The 23,618-nt window shown below is 39.4% G+C and overlaps 1 protein-coding gene and 1 long non-coding RNA gene across 4 annotated transcripts in view; one reads left to right on the top strand and one right to left on the bottom strand.

The window, feature by feature from the left end:
- Nucleotides 1-11,987, bottom strand: part of SLC38A4 (solute carrier family 38 member 4) — a 33,255-nt gene extending 21,268 nt beyond the window's left edge. Inside the window, exon 1 of one of the 2 annotated variants that reach the window (XM_065048598.1) lies at nucleotides 11,695-11,987. The gene's annotated coding sequence lies outside the window, so the exon portion shown is untranslated. Of the gene's footprint in view, nucleotides 1-546; nucleotides 687-11,694 lie in introns of those variants that run through there. The other variant, XM_065048597.1, reaches the window with a different exon arrangement.
- The window catches only part of LOC110357002 (uncharacterized), a 76,650-nt gene that overhangs the window by 20,009 nt on the left and 33,023 nt on the right, over nucleotides 1-23,618 (top strand). Inside the window, exons 1-2 of one of the 2 annotated variants that reach the window (XR_002410413.2) lie at nucleotides 11,764-11,897; nucleotides 16,081-16,194. The exons of the other annotated variant lie outside the window; for it this stretch is intronic. This is a non-coding gene — a long non-coding RNA (uncharacterized LOC110357002). Of the gene's footprint in view, nucleotides 1-11,763; nucleotides 11,898-16,080; nucleotides 16,195-23,618 lie in introns of those variants that run through there. 2 annotated transcript variants of the gene reach the window in all.

The raw sequence follows: 23,618 nt of genomic DNA, 5'->3' as shown, positions 1-23,618 counted from the left end.
GATTTGTAAGCTCTGCCATGGTATCTTACTTAGCAGATTTTGCCAGATTCTTTATCTTTATGTCAGTGAGTTTATAATATTATTGTCTGTGCAGCTATTTCAAAATGAAATAAGTATTGTTACTCTGAAATAAACAATTAAAATGCAAAGTCTGCTTTCGCAAATTCATTTATTTAGAGAAACATTAGCTAAGTAAATCAGGAACCTTGAAAAAAAAATATCAGAAGTTAGCTAACGGCTGCAAAGGGAAGCAAGCGTTAATTTCTTAATTGCCTGGTCGGTTTTGAACATCTTTTGCTGCTTCTCTGGTTGCTTAGGTTTTGATTTGCTGTACAAAAAACAAATGACTAAATTTCATTCCTGAGGAAATATCAAAGGTACTTGCCAACATAAATTATCATGTCAGTAAATCTTAAGGAGCCCATCCTTCACATTGCACTTCTATTTACAGATTAATTACATTTCTAATTCTCAGTTTTTAAATATGTGACCAGTGTCTAAAATATACCAATCAAATATTGCAAAGAAAAAAAGTATTAGGTTTACCTCTGAGTCAAGCAGTTTCTCTTGCTTGCTAAGCAGGTTATATCTTTTAGAAATTGCACCTGTGATGAAAAGTTTGCTCATGTGCAACCTAGAGCAGTTGGACAGTGATTTAAAGACAAATGGGAGTGTATCAGATGAACCAATCAACAGCTGCTACAATCCAACAACTCCCTTTGACAAACTTGCGTCAGCTCTTTTTTAGAAAAAAGGGGAAAAAAAAAAAAAGCAGCAAGGTAAATCAGTTTATTGGAGCACAGTGAGGGCAAACATCTCAGTTACCATAGCTATTTGCTCTCTGAGCTTAGCACTATTACAAAATGTAGATACACAGAATGCTTTACCCAGTCTTGATATTTGAATGATCCATGTGCAGTAAACTTGCATAGCACGATAATAATAAGCCTTGAAAATAAGACCTGAGAGAAACATTGTTCTTATCTCTGCAACCACAGAGCTACATCTGGCAGTTGCACTGAGGTGTGCATGGCAGGACTTGGTGTGTGCGCTTTTCAAACTGCCTGGTCGACCTGCACCTTAATTTCCCAGTTGTAATATTTACCATAATCGCAACTGCAGAAGTGTGTGTCAAGTCACAAATGTTATTTAGTTAACAGCAATACAGACCTGTGGAGAAGTATTTCATTACTTGTGATGTGCCTGTAATACTGTAGAATTCACAGCTTTTTATCCAATTACAAAATTACCATAATTAAAAAAACCCAACCAACCCTCCAGCCCTGCTGTGAAGGCTTTGTGGTTAAAACCCTCAGACTGGCCCAACTGTGAAGGCAGGAAGGTGAGTTAGGGGATGTAATTCTTTTCGTGGAGCATTTCAGACCACTTTAGCTCAGGCTGGGTGACAACCTGTGGGAACCCAACCCTGCTCCTCCATTAGAAGGACTGCCTGCTTGCTGATGGCACTGGCTGTGGTGTGCTGTTTCATGGTTCCTCCCCTCCAAAAAAACCCTCCTTCCAATATAGACTCAGACAAATAGTTTAACAAAAATAAGTTCTGTCTCCCTCAGTTCTGCATTCCTGTGAAAATGAGACTGATTGTAAGGTCTGTCATGCCATACAGTTCCAAAAGTAGTATAGTCCAAAGAACAAGAAGTGCAAAATTCAGAGCTTGAGGTCCAGTCTTGCTTTAAACTTATCACATAGTTGGAAAAATGAGCAAACTTTTGGGCTTAGACTGGTTAAAGGGACTTTGAGTTTGAAAACTGCCTGTATTTTCCATTTTGTTAGCTGGTCTAATGAGGGAAACAGGTTCCTCCTCTAGAGCACATGACGCAGAATAGGTCTCCCTAATGAATTAAAGCAGTTCTCAATTGCCTGAAAGAATCATAGTTTGGCAACATTTTGTGCCATTTCTAGGGTGAGAGGAGCAGAGCTGCAAGAGGGGCTGGGAAAGGCAGTGCTGCTCCATTTGCACCTGTTTGCTACAACACTTGACAGGGCTGTGGGTATAGGCAGTTTCTTTGTTGTGCTGTTGTACATGTGAATGTCTCATGTAACAACAGGGGAGAGAAAAACATTTCTTTAAACAAATGAAAATAAGATTGCAAACTATAAAGCAAACAGCAGGGAGATTTGAGGACAGATGTACTAACAAATCAGCAACAGCTGTGAAAATTACTTCTGATGCATATTTTGAAGCTGATTAAAAAAATAATAATCAAGATTAGAGTTCATTTCCTTTTCAAATGCCACAGATATCAATGTCTATGATGTCTGACACCCATCAAGCCTAAGCAGTTTGGCACAATAATTTCTGTAGCCACAACAAAATACTTAGGTGGGTCTTTCTTCAGTGTACAGAAGGATGGAGTCATCAGGATCAATGGTGCTCAGCAGTGCCCCTGTCCCAGCACCTGATGCCCCAAAGATACCAAGGAGCATAAGGTATCCAGGCAGGCAGGCCTGGCAGAAATCATCCACGTGCTTGTAGTCGATTTTGTCTGCAAATGAGAAGCCAGCTGTATTAACAGGGATGGGGTTTCTCGACATTGTCACTTCTTTCTGCTTATCCCTAACTAGAAAGTACTGCTTAAATTTCACCAGGAAAGACCTCTCCCAGCAGAGCAAGTGTCAGTGTCCAGTCTTCAGACTGAAAGGAGACACATCATAACCCTAGGACTGCAGAGCCCTTTCTATCTTGTCTTCAACATGGCTGTATTGTATTTCATTCTTTCTAAAGAAAACATTTGCTATGATTACTTGAGGTTGTGCACGAGTTTAAGGAAGAAAACATATTTTCTTGTTCTCAGGCAAATAATAGGATTAAATTCTTCATTAAAATGTTGGAAATAGTGGGCAGAAGAAAGCACAACCTGGGGATATACCCAACACCCATGCCTGGCATTAGCTTTCTGTGAGACACGTCCTTGCCACAGATATTGTGCAACCAGAGTATTTTCTATTGTACATTCAAAGAAAGGCCAAGTGTACTACTTTTGGATAAAAACCCCCCAAACTTGCTAAGTAAGTCTTATTTTTCTCTGTTAATTTGTGAGACCATTCTACAAGCTCTGATAGTCACCTCAGAGCCAATGGAGCACCCTGCAGCTCAGCATGGAGTGTTTCCCCATAGTGCCCTGACCTTAGCATAGTGCCCTTCAATAGCTAGAACCGTATTTATCAAAGAGAGGTTTTCAGCAGGGAATTGAGGTAGCAGTGGTGGCAGTGCCATCAGATAGGGCTCAGTGGTCCTTGTGCTCCAGAGACAACCTCTCACATTTGTTTCCTCAACAGGTCACATATTCTGAACACTATAATGCTCTTTACAGAGCAAAACCTACCAGCCATTGTTCAAAGTCCTCATCTGAGTCAAAGGGCAATCAAGAGCTGGTCTGACTGTGTGAACTCAAAGTTCTGGCCCAGAGCTTGGTACCTTAGGGCCCTCAAACATGGGGACCACAGGGGTACTGACAGGGAGTCCAGTGCACTCTGCTGCCTGCCCCTGTCCCAGCTGTTGTACCCCACACTTGGGATGCAGTGGTCTGGCTCTGGTGTCTGGGCTCTGTCAGAGTAGGTCAGGCTGTGCTGCTGCCACTGTAGCTGCTGTTTTGCCTGTGCCTGGAGCCTGGGTCAGCAAAAAGGCTTTACAGGGTGAAATAAGATTGATTACTGAAGGTGCAGGAGGTGCTTTTACCAAAATACTGAGCACATTTTTACTGCATTTCTGTCTTGTTTTTTAGAATGTGAGGTTGTATTAAATGTTTTATTAACATTTTCCTGTTTTCTACAAACAGGAAATCCTGCTCTCACCCAGAAACCCCCAAAAATATTGGTAAGATGCCTGTTTTGAAGTAACTGCTGCTCTCTGACTCATACTGCCTTCTTCTTGGCACCAGATCCTTATGTCTGTCCATGTTTTCTTCTTGCACAAAGACTGTCTTCTTAGGTTGCAGGAGATTTTGTTGGAGCTCTGAGTTTAGTCTAGTTACTCTTCACTCATCATCTTTGTCACTGAGGCAGCCAGTCTGTAGAGGAAAGTGAAGTGTATTTTGCTATTTTGTTGTGGCTGTCTGCTCTTCAGCAGTACACTAGAAGACAAGTTAGCTGGTGCTGACAAACCACCTGCATTCAAAGCACCAGAACCTACACACACATCTACACATAGGTCTAAATCTACATTTCAAAGGGTTAGAACACCTTTTACAGGGACCATTTCAACAGTCCAGTGATTTCTGGAAGAGATTTTCTGGTGAAAGACCAGCATGTTTTGGCTTGAGAAATCTTTTCATCTTCACAAATACACTCTGAGTACATAACTACCACAGAGAGCTCAAAGTGCCCTTGAAAAATAATAATACATATGAATTTCGCAAAACAAAATTGAGGATAGTTGGTAAATGTATTAAATTCTCTGTAGCATAACAGCTGGTATGTTTGGAAAAAAAAAGTTGCAATATCCTGTTTTTCCTTTGCAAAACCCTAATTTCTTCTTATTCTCAACTTTATTCCAGTCTCCCTGTCAGCAATGACCTTCACAGGGCAGGCATGAAAAGCTGCATTTGCAACTGGTTACAGTGAACTGAGGAAGAGCTAAAATAAAATATTAAATAAAACTCAAATAATTAATTTTAAGAAATAGAATTCCTTATAATAAATACAAGTTTCAGAATCATGGCTATAATTTACAATATCTTAATTGCTTTATTATTAAGCTTTTTGACTTAATGTGCTTAAAACACTAAGCATGACTACAGATGGGACAAGATATTTGTGTATCCCTGTTGGAACAATTCCTGCCAGTGCAGAGTGTATTTATTGTTGCCTATCATTTATAAGCAGTAGGGAAAGACAGAGAAGTTCAGGTTCATAACACCTGACAAAAGGCACTTCACTGCAATGACTAAGAAAGAAGACAATTTGCCTTAGGGTCTGAATGATCTCGATGGACGGAGACAGGAACAAGGCAGGAAACAATTCAGCACACCTAGAAGGGGCTTATGGTCACCAGCCAGCTTCTTTCATACACTCCGTTCAGGTACTTGAAGGCTGATGCTATGAGTCTTGGCTTTGGGAAGGGTTTATGTGTTGTTTATACTATTTAGAAGAAGGAATTACCATGCAAAATTCATTTTGCCTTCTTTCTAATTGAATGATGTAATGAAGGGACAAAAACATCCTCTCTAGATATTTTCCCCAGGCCTTCTGCTGTTCCACACCCCACATAAAAATTATTACTTCAGTGGTGCTGATCCCCCTCCATTATTTTCAGAACACATTCAGGAACATCTCACACTGTCAGGACAATTATTCCTGGCTTTGAGCCTTCCCTGAGTGAAGACAGGGGCTACCTGGAGATTTTTCACTGCAAGCTTGTGTCTATTGTTTGCTCTGAAAGTGCCCATGTGTGCTAGAGAGAACATATTGTCCATTCTCTACATGGAACGAGGCTGAGCAAACAAAGCTGCAGGGCAGAGGAATGATGAATTCACTAGCTAGTGAATAGCCTCTGCTTGATAACATGCAATAAAATACTATGGTTTTATATGTTTTTAAATATAAAAATATTCCTCACTGAGGAATACTGAGTTGTTAAATCACTTTAGCTAGCTTCTGATATGTATAAGAAGTCTTCTTAACATCCCTGATTATTTGGAGTTATATATTGCAATTTATCCAGTCTCTTTACACTGTGTTATTTGCTAAGTGTAGAGAACTGCTCTTTCATGTAACTAACAGAGTGCCTGTGCTTTCTCACAGCTGCTGCCATGTTCTGCACAAATGTGAGTGAGTGATTTCAGGCTCTTGAGGGTACCACTGGTTTGGCACCTGTGACTTGGGCAGTGAGTGGTGCTGAGATTCATGGGCCCTGGGAGCATCCAGAGCTGGGCACGAGGTGTGTCCTTGGGACCTCGGCTTCTTTCAAGATCTGAAAAACCCATAGGTCCAGATCTGCTGGGTGTAAAGGAGTTAAACCTAGTTTGATATTTTGGTCCCCATCCTCATTTGAGCAGGCTGTTTTTTGCAGCAGCTGCAATGACCCCTGCATCCTGAGCAATTAATCAGAAGCAGCCCAGCTTAGATCCAACTTGCCAGAACATTTCGTCCGGGTGGTTCCCAACTCTGCTGCCACCTCTCATGAAAGTCCTTCAGATGTTAGTGAGGAAAGGCTTCCGGCAGGATAACTTGCTATGCTAGCCTGTTTGTGGCTCCCTCTTCCCTGTAGCCCAATGCTTGTCCCATTGCATGACCAGACGTGTCCACCATGGCATGTGTTCACAGTTATCTACCATGAGATAAACACACTTCCAGTCACACAGGCTGGGGAGAGCTCACCATTTATCATTTAATAGGCAACACATACATACGTTTTTGTTCATGTCCAGTCAGCCAGAGAAGCTCATATTTGTTTAGTAGTGTACAGCTCTCAAATGCCTCCATATGTGCTGGCATGATGTGCTGGAATGGCAGAGCTGGCCACCGCTACTTCTCACCTCAGGGTCACAGAGGGAAGGCTTGGAAGAACTCTCATGAAACCATCTGGATTGAATTAGCTAGAGTGCAGCCAGCAGGACAAGGGCAGGGAAAAGATTATTCCCCTCCACCTGACACAGTTGAGTTTTGCCCTCCCCTGCTACAAAAATGGAGTGCAGCAAGATGGTGGTGGACTGCAAGGCATAAAATGGGGCTTGGAGGAGCTTGGCTTGGTCAGCCTGCAGAAAGGAAGGCTAAGGAGAGATATTATTGCTATCTGCAACAATCTAATGGGGATATGGAGGGCAGAGACAGGCTCTCCTTGGAAGCAGAAAGACACTGAACACAGTAGGGTTAGCAAGACCTGGGTCCTTCCTGACTGAGGCCACAAGCACAGTTGTAGCATGGTGAGCTAAGGAAAAGAGACAGGCAGAGGGACAGGGCACCACTTTTGTTGGGCCACTGACCTAGCTGGAAAAGTGTTCCAGCTCTTCCTAACAGGCATTTGTCCAGTCTGTCCTTGACTGTGTTTTTATTAACCATGATTTTTCCATTTGTATTCTGTCTGTTGTTACATTAGGAGTCAATGTTTTTTATGAAACATGCAAAAAAGCCACTGATAACTTAGTTTCACCAGTAATCTTTAGGGTCTTGTGACCACATTTTCTTTTAATAAAAATAACAATGTGTTCATATAACCTATATGCGATTAAAATCAGCCCATGAAAACAATCATATTTCCCTTTCATTAGAAGACTCTGTGGGAGAGCAATACTATTATTTGTGCTGCCTGAGCAGTGTATAATGCTTTGCAGCACTTAACGACATTACTTACACCCTGAGAGCAGAGTCAGCTCTTTAGAAGGAATCAGGATGAGGCACCACTCTTAAAAAGTTTTATATTTATAAGAGAGGAAAAGCATGCCTTCAGAGACCTATGGGTGTTGACAGATTACAAGGATTTCCTATTTATTAAAATGAATGAAAAAGATGTGAAACCAATACATTCCTGGTCTGGTAGAGGGTGAGACTCTTACCTTTTCTGGCAGTCAGAGGAAGACTGTACACCTGGTCCTGATCTCCCCAGGTGCCCTACAGTTAGTCCAGGACATAAAACTGAATGCCCTGTCTGGTGCACCTATCACCTGGGCAAGGCTGAGCAGCTCTGGACTTGGACAACTCAGGCTCTACAAAGTCAAAGTTTCTTCACTGTTCAATCTGCTGAATCTGTTCGAAACACAGCATGTAGACATGAGTATGTGGTGGAGTTGTAGCCTAACAAAGCCTTAGTTCTCCTCTGCTGTGCTCCTAAGGGTTCCATGGTTTGGACTTTGAGCACTGAAAGTTCCAATGCGTGTCTGCCCAAAATATACCTTGTAGACAAACCCACAGCAGCTCAGAATAAAATGTCTCAATCTCCTTAATGGGTCTGATTCCCAGTCCTCCATTTGCAACACTGGGGGTGCAGTACATCTCCATTTCACTTGGACATCACAGGCATAAGTACATTCAGGACTAAGCAGCAAAGGAGCATGTAGGCCATAAAGGAGAACCCACTGCCATTTATCATCTATTTAATGAATTAATGATACAGTAAAGCCACATAACAAAAGTGTACAAAATGGGTTAAAATGATCAAAAACATACTATATGTGAAACATTCTTGTTCTTATTTTTTTTTTCTGTTGAAATTTCATATCTAGAAAATCTTCGTCAGTTTCACATACATGTCTTGATAGTGTTCCTTACCCCATGGTAGTGACTTCTTGTAATGCTTTGTGAGTTTCTAAAAAAAATTTGAAAATCGCCAGATGACTTATAGCAATGATTCATGTTATTGTTATTGCTCATTATTATCATTTGTCATATGAGACAATGCCTGGCTGTGTATTTTTCCTCTTTTAAAAGAGAAATTTGGCTCAGCACTGAAAGCTCCAAATTCTGTTTATTATACTAGCTGAAACATGTTTATTACACTGTCATGTTTTTATACCCCTCCTGCTACCTTGTGTAAAACATACTTTTGTTCTGACCAAACTGTGAAAATTTTGCAAGGTTTTGCACTTTCTGATCAAGCCGTTGATCCACTGAGTTCAACAGCCTCACATGATGGTAGCCGGTATCTGACCCAGCAGATTGCCCTCCACCTCTCAGTACCACACCTAAACCTGAGAGGCACTCCACGGGGAAGATGCGTTCATTAATCCCAGTCCTAATTTATGAGATTTCATGAGTTTTAAACTCTATTTTTTCCTAAAATTGTGAGTTAGTAACAGTTTTGTACTGCCTGTCTGTATGGGTGTTAGCATAACGGCATTTGATCGAGAGGCCACAGGAGACATATGTAATAGCTAAAAATAACAGTGATAAAGAAACAGTAACGAAACTCTCTTTTTTTTTGTATGTTGCAGCTGCAAAGAATTTGTGCAGAATCTTGGCCGAGAGGCTTTCCAGGCACTTAACAGAGCTTTTTGGACCCCTGAGCCACACTGGCTCCACAGCTTGGTGGCAAGATGCCTGCTAAGCATCTTTCTGTACACAAATAGCAATCAGTGAAAGTCACCTTATGGGAACTCAGTCACCATTGTTATCTCCTTGATTGTGGACTGTATCTGAAAGACTAACAAGCTCTCCCTTTTGGACCTGGTGTCTGGAAATATGCATTCCTAAATTCTGCCATTAGATCTAATGAATTACATTACCTTGGTCTACAAATCTTACGCAGTCAGTATTGTCTGTGAGTCAGTAAACAATGAGATGTTGCTAGAAATACACTAAACATTTGTTGTGGCATGAAAACCTTCCAAAGAGTTTGCTTGGTTATATAGCGATGTCAATATTTATTGTCATTGTCACAGACCCAGGAAGATTACACAGTCATGGCCAGGATGCTATGTTTCCAGTCCATTTAGGGTTACATACGACATTGTCCCTCCACTTTTGAATTTAAGAGATATTGCATCAGAACTAGTGCCAATGAAATGGGTTTTTCAATCAGTTCAAACACTGTTGGGAAAGGAAAGGAACCAGTGACCAACATAGCTCGGCTGCTGTTTCTTTCTCCAGAGATGCTGGCTGGGTTCGAATCCTGGTGGAGTGATGTTAACACTGTAGTGCCACAACTCCCATAAGTCAACATAAGTAAATGCTGATGCTAAAAGAGGCAGTGACATCTTCCAGCCATGACCAAATCACTGTTTTTACTCTTCTTGCTTCTCCACTGACTGTAAATAGTCATAAATACATATGGGAGAGAAAAAAAAGAAAAAGAAAAAAAAAGGGTCTGGTTTTAACCAAGAGCATTGCCCTGTTCCCACTCTCCATGTGGTTGCACAAACAATTGGCAAAGGGAGAGATGCAAGTGGCAATAAGCAGGTAGAGGACTGGAAGGTAAACCAGGACTGCGTATTCCAATTTAAACTGATTTTGGAGCTAGCAAATAACCTACAGCACTTGTACAACATTCCCTCACAGCTAAAGAGGAGCAGAGGGCGGATGAGCAAAAGCAGGAGGCAGACTTCCCTAGCTGATCGTATCCAGATTGGGCAGATGGGACAAAGCTAATTTTTTGACTCAGAGAAAATGCCATCAAAAATTTTAACGATAGTCTAAACATAGCTGAAGTACCCTCCACTCATAAAGGTGCTTCATATCATCCATGATGATATCCAAAATCAAGTACTGATAGTTTTGTTGCTCTTTTAGATGAGAACCGCTGTCTCATCTTTTTTTTTTTTGAAATGAAAATCACTTGCCTCATAAAAAGTTTTTGTTTCAGAAAATTATAGTGAGAATAATGTTTCTTAATAATGACTCTTCTAACAGAATTACTTAAAACAATTAAATCGATTAGTTCAATAAAATTCTTCAACTGCACTGCAATATTTTGGCACTGTGACTGGTTGAGTTTACTGCCTTTCCAGTTAATGAAATATTGGTCCCTTTGGCAATTACACTCTGATTAGTCCGCAGTGAGAACATTTTCAATTACTCATCCCCCACTGCTGTCAAAGGACTGTTATTGCTGGCTTTTCATTCTCCCTTTAATCCTAAATTAACAGAGTTTATAACAATCCTTGTTCAGTAGAATTCTTGGAAAAAATTGATTTTGAATTTTATCTGTGCTGAAGCTTCATTGGCATAGGCAATCCAAGGAGCAACATTATTAGACAGTGAAGCGTCATGCCAGCCACAACCATCTAATGTTTTTGGCTTAATTTTAGAAATTGAAGCTATGGCTCTTCAGGTACAAGTAAGAGTTAATGTCAAAAAGCGGGATAAAAAAGTAACTGTTTATCACAACATAGTGTGAAGAGTCTTTTCATAGCCCAAGTAATTAAGCTTCTGTCAAGGTGAGATAATTGTCAATCAAACTCGGAATTCAAACACAGCTGCTAAAAATCAGAGACAAATGAAGCCCAGCACTTCACTGCAGTTTGAGCACCCAATTCAGAAACAAGTGAAGTGTCTTGAAAGTAGCTGGGACCCTGTTGTAACTCCATGCAGTAGTAAAAGCACTCAGAAAATAAGTCCAAATTGGAGAATTTTGTCTTTCTGAAACTAAGAACAAATGTATTTACCATGCTGGTCAAAATTATACTTAAAGAGAAAATCTGTTAGTGTATCAGGTGGGTGGTTTTTTTTGTTGTTTTAAATTCTGAAGAAAAAGTGGTTCAAGGATACTGTCAATAGGCAATTAGTATTTATTTTAATCAAATCCTATTAGTAAAAGCTTTTTTCTGACTCAGCATACTGAATGAACATGCCAGAGTAGACTGTGAGCAATAAGCAGTCACCATTTCTGCAAGGACTCATATACTTTTTTGCTTCGCTCTTGTAAGTTGAAAGCAATCAGCAATTACATATAAAAATACTGCTAAAAGAGCTCCATTTATATTTATGTTTTACAACATTGTTTTCCATGTCTTTTTTTCTCAAATGTTACAAATTATTTAACATGTTATAAGTTTTATCACTTACTCTATTTGACTCCATTATGTACAGTTTGGATTAAAATCTGGAAATCAGCAATTCTCACAGGAAATTAAATTTTTACTTTTACGTGCTGCACATTCATACACCACTATTGTGTATTATACTATTGCCTAATTTTGCACAAATATCGATTAGTAATTTCGTAAGTCTGAAAACCACAATACCCAGGTGACGACCATGACCCTAGAAAAAGTCTAGAGAAAACAACCTCATTACGAGACATACCTTGCAATAGGTGTTTGTTTAAGTGGAAATCCACAAGAGCAGCTGCCCGGTGCAATGGTACATATTTGCTTCTGAAGCCTTTCTCAAAGGCACTATTTAAACATGTTGATGAACTGAGCTGGATTTCTCCCCACCTTCATTCCAGCAAAACAAGGAGACTCAGAAGATAAAATTTGGTTTGTTATTGCAAGTAGTGCTATGCGGTAAGTGAGAAATTTACTTTCTATAGTCCTATTTAAATATAAAGGTGGGAAACTTCCATGTTCCTGTACAGATGCAATGTCTGTGTGTACTACTCAGTGACATTTCTATTTGAAAATGAATATGCTTCTATTTCTAGAAGTGTTTGTGTATAGAGCTCCTTCTTCTCCATATTTGGCTTGATATTAAAGATCTGGCTGCTCTAGCTTCACCACTTTGTCAAGAGGGAATTAAGAATTACTGGATAGAGAATATCAGTCCAATTCAAGATATATGACTTCTTTCAGATCTAATTCTGATTTACATTAAACTGTAAAAAACTGGGAACGATAACAAGGGTTTTATGACGTGTGCGGCTGGCCCAGCTATCACTAAATTTCACACAGCATCCTGAACAGCAACAGCCATAACAGAGATTTTTCAATGTCCCCCAGTCCGGGCTAAGTTTGATCCTTTGACGTAGAGGGGAATGTTTGTGTCTCCTGAGCCAGTTGCACTTTACACTTCCTTTCTGGGATCTGTTTTAGCCTTTCTTCTGCCAATGTCTGGATGGGAATCCCTTCAGCCTGTCAACACCTAACTTTAATTAGCTGAAGAAATTTCTCAAAGTGTTCCTTCTCTCCTGGAGCTGCTTTCTGCAACCATTTTAGCTCAAAATTAAAAAAAAAAAAAGGGATCAGGAGAGACAAAAGGCAAGTCATCTGTGCACCGTGGCTGAGTTGGTGTCACTCTTCTTCTCCTCCACTGTTGGCCAATAATGTAAATTGTCAGAAAGAGGTTGATCCAATGCCCCTTCTACTCCTGTGGGCAACATTTATGCATGTGACACTCACGCATGGAGGAAGATTTGGAGGTGGTGAAACACTGGCACATGTTGCTCGGAGAGGTGGTAGATGCCCCGTCCCTGGAAGCATTCAAGACCAGGCTGGATGGGGTTCTGAGCAACCTGAAAAAGTCCCTGCTCATTATGGGGGAGGTTGGACTAGGTGACCTTTAAAGGTCCTTTCCAAGCTAAACTATTATATGATTTTGTTATTCTAATTTAACAGTATGCTAAGTTCAACAAAAGCAAGCTTTCTCTGAGCAGGAGTGATGTTTTCCATAGTAAAATAGAAACAAAAATGTACAAGATGAGTCATGCTTTTCAGATGTCTGAGAGTTCTGTGACACCTATTTCAAACAAAGCTAGAAGGGTCCATCAGCCACTTGCTCTTTCATTTGTTTTGTGTCTTCACCTGCATTGGTGTCTGTAGGCAATAAACCATAAAGTAGAAACATCAACTGAATCCTGAGATACTCATTCAGGCTAAAGTCTTATTACTGGCAAAGGAAGACTTGAGTAACCTTATCGTCCCCTAATTTTTTCACTGTAAAAAGGAAAAAATAATAAAAAATCACATTCCTGCACAATCCAGCAATTTTCCTCCTCTCAGTTTCAGTAATCAGAACATTACCAACTAATCTGTTTTAAAAACAAGAAAGGTAAAACCATGCCTCCTAACAGGACTTGTGGTAGACTTGAAAAGCAAAGGTTGGTTCCTTAGATTTCAACCTTTGGTTTCACAGTGGAATTTTCTGATTCTTTTTCACTTACCTGCCTTTTCTCCTCCTCTGTCCTTAATGTTAACTTCTGAAATACGACTTTGAAATCTTCAGAGCTAATTTCTGGAAATATAAAGAAAAAAAGATAAAATGAGCTATATTAGGAATCAAAAGTGTTCTGTAAATTAAGATATTAAATTGCTAGAAAGACAGGAAGATGTTATAATTTTTTGTTGTAATATTATGTAATTTTCTTTATACTTTGAAGTAGACTTTACCTTGAAGCAAAATGAGCTAATGCTTCTATTTTTAATAGTGTATAGAGAAACTGTCCATGGTGGTTATGAAATCCAGATCATGAAGATTAGATGGTAATCTTGACTACTACTACTTACAAAACTCATCAGTGGTAGGGACATATGATACATTTTTCAGCTCCTAATATTCAGTTCTGGAGAGAGTAAAAGTGTGATAATAATTTCCTTCCTATTTCACAATGACTTTTTGAAAACCTGTTAGTACTTGTAGAATGTTTTCATCGGCTAAAATGCTGCACAAAATTCATCTTTTAATTGGACATCTGACCTTAATGTAACATTCTTAAACATTTTCATCTATTTCTTGATAATAAAATTCTTACATTTTTCTGTTGCTTCCTTCAAACTCTGAAGTCTTTGGCTATGATATGGTCTAGCAGCTGATCTTACACAAAGCTGTGTCTTACATAATTTGAAAGTAATGTTGAAAATGTTGACACACTCAGATAATTCTGTTGATTTTTTTAGTGATGAAAATTATCATACAGTGGTTCTGAATTTTTGCTTTCTGGTACAACAGCAGCAGGCTAAAATAATGTCATATTATGTACCAAGAATGTCTGTCAGATGACTTTCAAGATCACTGGTGGTTCTGAGGACTTTTGGTAAGATAGAGATAGATATAGAGAGAAAGAATATACTGACTTGCTCTCTTAGGAGGATTTTTTGCACATTGATGAGTAACACTGAAGATAACTGATATGCAAAATGAATACAGGCTCTTAATGGGAAAAAAAAGAGATGTATTACTAGTGCTTCATTGTGATAATTCTTTTGAAAAGTGAATAGGCTATGTTTTAATCACATTCTGGTCATAGGTAGGTGCATAAGACCTGTAGCATTCATTACGCTCTATTAATCCTTTATTCATATTACTGAACAATAGTTTTTTTACTGTTGTAGCTTTTTACTCTGAATACAGCAATGTTAGCTACTGGCTTGTGTTTGGGAAAAAGGCTTTACTATGACTGAATTGAAGATGCAGGGCTTTGATTTATGCTATGTAATAACCCAGCTTCTATAGTTTATGTCAGGGCAATATTTGGAACACATCATACCTCTCTCTTTCTGACTCTGGGAGTAAATTCTCAAAAAATAGCCTTACCTTCTCATTACCAGCTAATGATGTACATTTATGATCTGTTTGAGTTTCTCCATCCAACCGTGTTCTTCCTGACTTACGGGAAAGATGTGTTTGTTCAGCGGCACTGTTCAGCTAATTCAGTAATGAGTATCCATCCTTACTGGCTGACGTGAAGCACAGAAGAAACTGTTCCACTTAAATGTATAGTCTTCATAAAGTAAATGTACAAGCACACGTGCAAACCCCAGTATAACAATCAGACCCCATGGGCAAGTTGGAAAAGTAAGTTTGCTTGTTTACTGTAAAATTTTACTTTTCCACCCAGGCCCTTAAACCCCACAATTCTGAGAAAAAATATGTGTATTTAAAAATAATTTCGTAGCAGTTTTTTAAAAAAAGATTATTATTTGGTATAAGGGATTTTGTCTAATATAGACATTTTCTACAACATTTATTTTAGTAAAAAACAAAACAAAACACAACAAAACACAAAACTCACAAAATGAAAATATTTAATCAGGTCAGCCTACAAATTTGTATATATGCATAATGCAAAAGTTACCCTGACATATTCAGGGGAGCTTATAGAGAGAAATATTCTCAGAAAGTTACTTACTCTTTTTCAAAGTAAATGAATAAAAAAATAAATAGGTGCCAAAAAGATACATGCATTCAATTACTTCCAACTATGCACTCCCTTTCTTATGTGTTATCCTGGAAAGTGACTTAAATAATTGCTCAAAAAGAATGCACTGAAGTCTGCAAGTTAAATTTCTGATGCTGTTTACTTAAATTGAGACATTAAATACAGGAACTGAAATCTGGTTCTCCTTTACACAAAAGTGTCTTTATGCCATTCTGGCAGTATAGAAGGGTTATAAAACAAGTAGTGCAATTAGTGCCTGACTCAATGCCCACTGGCACCGACTGTAACAGGGAAATGAAAACTAATCCCCAAATTTTTCTAAAGATTTTTCTAAATCAAAAATCCCATAACTGTCATCAAAATCACTAGCTAATAAAGAATAGAAAAAAAATCCACTCATTTTTTTAATCTGATTTTTACAATAGAGAACTTAAGGAAGTGATTGAAGCTGTGAAAAAAATACACTAGAAGAGTGTAAAGACTCCTGTGGATTTGTTCAAGTCGCAACAGGAAGACAAGTATTTTTGATAGAAATGCTGACATAACTTTACTAATAGCACCTCTAATAGATATTGTTACAATGTGTATTTACTCAGGTACAGCATTAAATAAGAGATGTGAACTCACCATAGCAACCCCTGCATCACATTGCAGATATGCTGCTTCTAAGATACGGCAAACGTTTCTGAAGAAATACACATGGATATTAGGTAAACATCTATCAATTCCAAATTGTGTTTCAAAAATACTTTTTTGTACTACAATATAAGAAATAGGAGCGTAACCTGATGATGTTTAAATTATTAATGTATTACTGGACCTTTTCATTGTCTCATGATTATTGCCTCAAAATGTAAGTTTAAACAACTCTTCAACTCACTATGACAAAAGCAGTGGCAAACACATTATTGAGTTCCTCCAAAATGTCACTGTGAATCCTTACACTCCCTACTAATCCAGGGTACTCACCTGCCAGCAGAATGTCCATGTTATAGTGTCCTCACTACTACTGAGAAACACAGGCCAACAAACACAGATCAAGATTAAAATGGTTCTGTCATCAAACTGCTGAAATTTCTATCTTTGAATGTAAATTGTCTTTCATGCTCAAATAATGCAATTTCTCCTTTGATATGCAGAATTATATTCTTTCAAACCTGAAAACTCCCAGACTCATGAGTTTTCAGACCTACATGGCAGAATTCGGAGAATGAAACAACATAAAGTCAAGGAATATAACTTTGACAACTTCTGCACAACTAAAACATTTTCACCTTGCTGATAGGGCATTCCAATGTATGACAGCCCTGAGCAGGTTCCAGTGCTTCCTTTCCTTATCCCTGTCTTGTCAAGCTTATTCCACCTGCTGTTGTGGTAACAATCCCATTCTATTTGTGGCTTTTACAGGACCCAAACTGTTCTTGCTTGTATTTTGATAAATATGTGTTATGTAATTTGCGGTTAATACAAAAAGACCAAGGGAAATATGCCAAGGCAGCATAAAGTAGGTGCAGATTAATTAAATGCTCTTGTTTAAGTATAAAAACTCCCCTACAATAATAAGTTATTTGTTGTTTTTTAGCTGTAAAACGTTATGTCCACTCTGCTGCACCGTTTCAGGCCACAGGTCAGCCATCTATTTCCTTTCCTGCCTTTAAATGTTGGAGGAGCTCCAGTCAACCAACAGGATTTGGGTATAAATCCTTCAAAGGGTATTCTTAGACTATAAAAAAAGCATACCTCACCAAACATATGATCACTTGTATTCAGTGTTGTTCAGCATGTTCATTCACTAAAAATCTAAACGTTTCTGTTAATGATAAACCTTACTAGTCTTAAACTAGTCAATCTGGGGGTGTGTTGTATTGTTCTAATTAATTTTCATAGCAGTTTTGCTGAACCAAGTAATTAAAAAATATATAGACCCTGAAGGCTTGTCAAAAAAATACAGAAGTTTATGTTTAGAATGACTGTGGAAATCTAAGTTAGTGGGATGCTGACTACAACAGAGAATTAGTGCAGACCATAGCAGTATAATTTGCACGATTTTTGCATTCACCGTTCTGGACAAGTCTGGTTTTGTGTATTTCATGGCAGAAATGATCAGTAACTTTTAGAGTAAAAATAAATACTTGTTAACCATCCCTACTACTGTCATCATCCTGATCTTATGCTTAGATTTTACTTGTCCTAAACTGCAGTATTTCTTCTGGAAGTTGCATTAATAAGGTTTTTTTCTTCTGATTCACATGATTCGGCTGCATTTATGACTGGATTATGCCAGCAGCTTTCAACTGTTTTAAATTTAAAGAGTTCTTATGAATTTTGAATGAGTAGGGATTCTCTGCAGTGAATTTGATCCCACTGACAGAAACCTTGATTTTCTAGGTACTTCTCACAAAATCTCAGAAACTGCCAGTCCAGTCAATTTAAAAGGTTAAAACTCTTCCTGTGTTCTATAAAGCCTCTGCTGCCATGCTAGAGTTCCAAAATTCTTCCTCTTTGCTAAGCAGTGAATGATTTATTACCTTGGCATGCTCCCTTCATCTGCCCTGAGAATTCATGTTCTTCTAAAATTAGACAGTTCAGGAAGGTCTTCTCTCTGCAGTATAGAAATGCAAAAACCTCAAGTATATTGTGAATATTTTTGGTAGCAGAGGCAGAGATTCAGTTAAAGCCTCTAACTGTTTTAATAAGCCCGAAGGCCTCATCGTCAATCAGAATGTTTTGGTTTTATCAGAAGGAAGTGTGTTTTTTTTTCTAACGAACTAGTGTGTTTCTTCACTGAAGATGTTTAAAAATCTGATGTAGAAATCTACTGATGAAGCACATCCACCTCAGATGTAATTTATTTTTATTACAACACCATTTCCCCACTGGTTTTCTATTTCCTTGTGTTCATGGAAAGTTATTTATATTTGGGGTAAGGGATGATGCACAGCAACAGAAGGGATGGTTCTCAGCATTGCTCTGCATTGGTGGCATGCCTTGGTCTGGGGTAACCCTGGCTGTTGTGGGACTCATGGGCATACCTTTCCCCTGCCTTGGGGTCTGGGTGCTGCTGGGTGAAGTCCCCACCCTGACTCTGTGCCCCCCAGGATCAGTGCTATCTCCTGGAGGGGGGCTGAGGCCAAAGTGCTACAGCTGCCAATGGGCTCCAACCCAGAGCCCCATCAGGACAGTTGGCCTCCATCCCAGACATACACTAGGAGCAGTATCAAATCTCTGATTTTTACTCCCTTGCCATTAGTATTGCTCAGTAAAATCACGGTGCCACTCCAGTGAGAAGGGGTGGTTCAGTCACCACTGGTGAAATCACACCAAAGTGTCTGCCTCAGAAGTCTTGTGACAATTTACACCTTTGTTATTATTCAAAAGTTTCTTTAAGCTACTCCCTGTATTCAGTTTTGACTGCCTCTTTGCTCAACATAGGGATAATGCAAATTGTGACCCTGTGGCAGCATGGTTTGTTGTAGAGTACGTGAGCTGTGTCGTGGCTTCCTGACATCTCATCCCTCCTTCCCAAGGATTTTTTTTTTTGTGTGTGTATATGTGTGTGAAGAGAATTAGGAATTGTTGGTTGTGGTCCTCAAATGACTGAAATAATAATATGCCCAAAACTTATTGAAAAATAGTAACAATTTAGATTACTTTTCAAGACCTATGTTTATAAATTTACTCTAGTTTAAGTGGTGGAAGTAGACTAGCCACCTTCACTTTGATTTTCTTATATTGGCTTGAGACCATTGTGATTAACTGTCACAGGGATATAAGTGTAATATTGTTTGTCCCTGTTATTGTAAATCCAGGTCACTAAACCCTCCACAAGATGTACCAAAATGAGTCAAAGTTCTGCCTTATGTGGGTCTCCAAACAAGTATGACCAAATTATACCATTTTCTGTAACTCATGACACCCAAGGGTTTGATGTGGCCAGCATCACATTCAGCTGCCTTTGATGTTCTTGACTTCAACAGATGAGTTTCTATTTATAACTGGATTTATTGAAAATGGCCTTTGTCACCAGTAAAGACCAGAGCTTGGACTTTGGTCTCTGGATCTGAGTGGGTGAGCCCTGTCATTCTCCTACCTCCAGCCTCTTCTCTGCACAAAATGGCAATCACATTAGGGAGCCGTGGAAATAGCTCATGACATCCTGCTATACGTGCCAGTGTGGATATTCACTGGGTGGATCCATTCATTAAAAATCAGACCACATCCTCTTGCCTCATTAATCTTACTTTACAAGAATGCATTTATTTTTTACTGTTCCCTCACCTGCCTTACTGGTGATGGAAACAATCTGTTCCATGTATTGCAACTTGACATTATCAATTATTGTTTTCTGGTGCTTAAAGTTTTATTTTTCTTAAACTCTCATTTTTCATTTTCTTTCTGGGGGAAAAGAAAAAAAAGTGCACATCAGTTTTTGTAAAAGTTAAATGTCAGCACTTGCATGGCTCAGAGAAGTACCACAAATCTTCCACTGTTGCCATCTCCGATTTCTGGACAACATGACATATTTTTTCCTATATCTGTGTTTTTGACTGGTGTTTTCAGTCACAGTATTTGAAGAAGAACTTCTCTTTCTATTTTGTAGTGAATATTTTTGTCTGACATCACATAGTAATTCCTTATCAATGGTGCTTGAAATAACTGAACATTAATGATTGATATAATACTGTATGCCTTACTGCTGAGTATGCACTGCACACCAGCCAAGGGAATGGGACACCCTGAGTGTTGAACAGATTTAGAAAATGACTAAGCCTCTCTCCCAGACTTATTGGTACAAATGGTTGCTTTTAATGTTGCACTCTGAAGCCAAATTTTTCAGTTCTCTTTTGTTCTTTTTTTTTTTTTTTTTTCCCCCAGCAATTTGATTTAGAGGAACAAAGAGATCCAATAATCTTCAGCTTTTTTCTTACTGGAAATACTTTGTGTAAGTTCTTTTACTATTCTTTTCCCTGCCACTGCATTAACTTTTCCATAGATTATCATTACAGACATATTTTGCAGTGAAGTAATGAGTAACACAACACAAACACATCCATTCACTTAATAAAATGAGCTACAGGTTTTTGGCTGAAATAAACAATAATATTATTTATAACTCAAATTACATTTTATAAACCATGTTCTCATCTGTAAAGAGACTATAAATGGTGCGGTAGGGTTCCATATTTTCTTTTTTCTTTTTTTCTTTCTTCCCTTTTTTTTTTTTTTTCCCCCCCCAATGACTTTCCTGTTAACCTCTCTTTTAATTTACAAATAAACCCATGACTTTCTTGAATGCCAGCACTGGAAATTCACCCTGCAATCTGAGATCAAGCTGTGTTCTTTCTGCCTTATGCCAAAATAGACTCCAGTTCACCTCCTCAGCTCTAGAGGTGTCTCTGCAGGCCTGGCAGGGATCAAAAAAAATAACAGTACTTTTGCCAGTAAAAAGATTAAGAGACTGAATTCTCTCAGAAGTAGGAAGATACCAATTTTCAAGTCAGCTTTATAGAAAACAACTGTTTGAAACAAATGCTTTTAGCAGAGCAAGTCTCATTTCTTGGTGTTCTTCTGCAATCTTCCTTCACTTCTCCCCTTTGGTCTTTTCAGCTCGGCTTGTGGATCACAGAATCACAGAATGTTAGGTATTGGAAGGGACCTCAGATCATCTAGTCCAATGCCTGTGCCAGAGCGGGAACATCTAGATGAGGTTACACAGGAATGTGTCCAGGCGGGTTTTGAATGTCTCCAGGGAAGGAGAGTCCACAACCCCCCTGGGCAGCCTGTTCCAGTGCTCTGTTACCATAATGGAGAAGAAGTTTCTTCTCAAATTTCAGTGGAACCTCTTGTGTTCCAATTTGAACCCATTACCCCTTGTCTTACCATTGGTTGTCACCGAGAAGAGCCTGGCTCCATCCTTGTGACACTCACCCTTTATATATTTGTAAACATTAATAAGGTCACCCCTCAGTCTTCTCTTCTCCAAATTAAAGAGACCCAGCTCCCTCAGCCTTTCCTCATAAGGGAGATGCTCCACTCCCTTGATCATCTTCGTTGCCCTGCGCTGGACTCTCTTCAGCAGTTCCCTGTCCTTGAACTGAGGGGCCCAGAACTGGACACAATATTCCACATGTGGTCTCACCAGGGCAGAGGAGAAGGGGAGGAGAACTTCTCTCAACCTACTAACCACCTACTAACCATTCTAATACACCCCAGGATGCCATTTGCCTTCTTGGCCACGAGGGCACATTGTTGACTGATGGTCATCCTGCTGTCCACCAAGACCCCCAGATCCCTTTCCCCTATGCTGGGGATTGCAGTGGTTGCGCAGCCTTTTTCCATGGTGGTAGTGTTGGACTCCTGTGTTTCTGCCCTCTTTTAATTGTTTGCACTCCTATGCTTCTGTCAGTATGACTGTGCATGAGGCTGATCTGCACATTGGATGGAGTGGATTTTTGTGGAGGCCCCCAGGCTAATCTCTTTGTAGCCAGGTCCCAACACAGCTCTGCAACTAGTTGCACTGTTAGAGATATATACTTCCCCTTCTGCTTCTGTATTTGTGGGACACCAGATGAAATCTAGGGAAGGCAGTTTCCCAGATAATTTTCCCCAGTCCTGGACAAAGATGAATGTTCAGCGAGTTCTTTGGACTTAATTATAAAACCTTCCAAAATGTGTGGTTTCGAAAGTCAGTCTTCCATATTATAGTTGGCAAATATATCTTTGCAGCGAGAGTCTGATAGATGTACAATCCTCAAGGACAAAGCATAAAGACTTAACTCTGGGGTGCCCAGCTTTCTTAGGGAACTGGGCATCTCTGTGGGGCTTGGGCACCTGCATTTACTGAAATACAGGAATCTAGTGCTCTCCTGCCATGGAGCCCATCATGGGAGAAGGGCTCCCTCCTTGCTGGGACAGGAGTTTACACACGGCAGAGAGATGTTGGCAGAGCAGAATGGGTGCAGTGCCGGACAACAGTCAAAAAGGTTGCACATGGGGACTGCTCTAGCATTTTTCAGAAGCTGAAATTATTCCTGCTGCCAGCCAGGAGGACTGGAGCGCTTGATAGGTGAGAGCTGCTCTCTTAGGAAAATACTAACAGTCAAGGCCAGGCAAAGACAGGGTTGTATCCAAAGCCACACATGAAACCTCCTTTGCTGGCTGCAGTGGGTATCAGGACTTTTAGCAGAACTCAGTTTCAGCCGCTTAATCCTGTAATTGCCTGTGGTTTATTTCTCATTTATTAAGAAGCTTAGAGAAAAAGAAATGAAGCCTAACAAAGACTACTGCCCTTGGAGCTTTTTCAGGCTGTGGACCACAAAATCCCAAATTCAAACTCTGGGAAATATTTGGCTAAGGTTCTGTTAGTTCTTAGGAAAATGCACGGAAGGCAGGAAAATGACCATGTAAAGTTAATGGTGAACTGGTGATGTCTGGATTGACAGCGGCCCAGCACTGCCCTCCTCTCCTGGAGGCTGTTCCCTGCAAACTCACATGCCACCAGCACCTCTGAGAGCACAGAGCTCATCATCTAGTGTTGCTGCAATCCTTCTGGAGAGCCTGACAATCATTGAGAAGCAAAGCTGAACAATTATTTGCACTTTCTGACAGGACAGATTTAACAGGAGAAGAAACCCTGAGCCATGGGCAATTTTCAGTGGCATTTACAGTTCCTTCTGCTGACACATCCTCTGTGAAATGTGATTCTTTGCACTGTCTCATTAGGTTTAAGGAAACAGAAATTTAATGGAACCTGATTTTTTATCTTACATGTAATTTAGCCAACTAGATATACACTGACATGTAGACTAAGACAAAAAGAAGATAATTACAAAAGCAAATTAAAATAGTTTCCAAACTAACCAGAGATTTATGCAGAATTTATTCTAGAAAAAGTAACTTTTGTGCTTGCTTTGGTTGGTCTGACGCACTTTTTTTTTTTCTTTTCTTAATGCACTTGTGTAGACTCCTTCTGCAAACACGTGGTTGAGACTTTAAACAGCCACAGCAATTTGAATATGCACTTGTTTTTACTGGATGGGTGAATGTGTCAGAAAATGTATCTGTGACACTGAACTCCCATAAAGCTCTGCTTTACCACCTGCCACCACCAAAAAGGTAATTATTTTTTAGGAGT

Source organism: Columba livia, chromosome 1, assembly GCF_036013475.1.
Source record: "Columba livia isolate bColLiv1 breed racing homer chromosome 1, bColLiv1.pat.W.v2, whole genome shotgun sequence".
Lineage (NCBI taxonomy): Eukaryota > Metazoa > Chordata > Aves > Columbiformes > Columbidae > Columba > Columba livia.
This window is presented reverse-complemented; position numbering and strand designations above follow the sequence as displayed.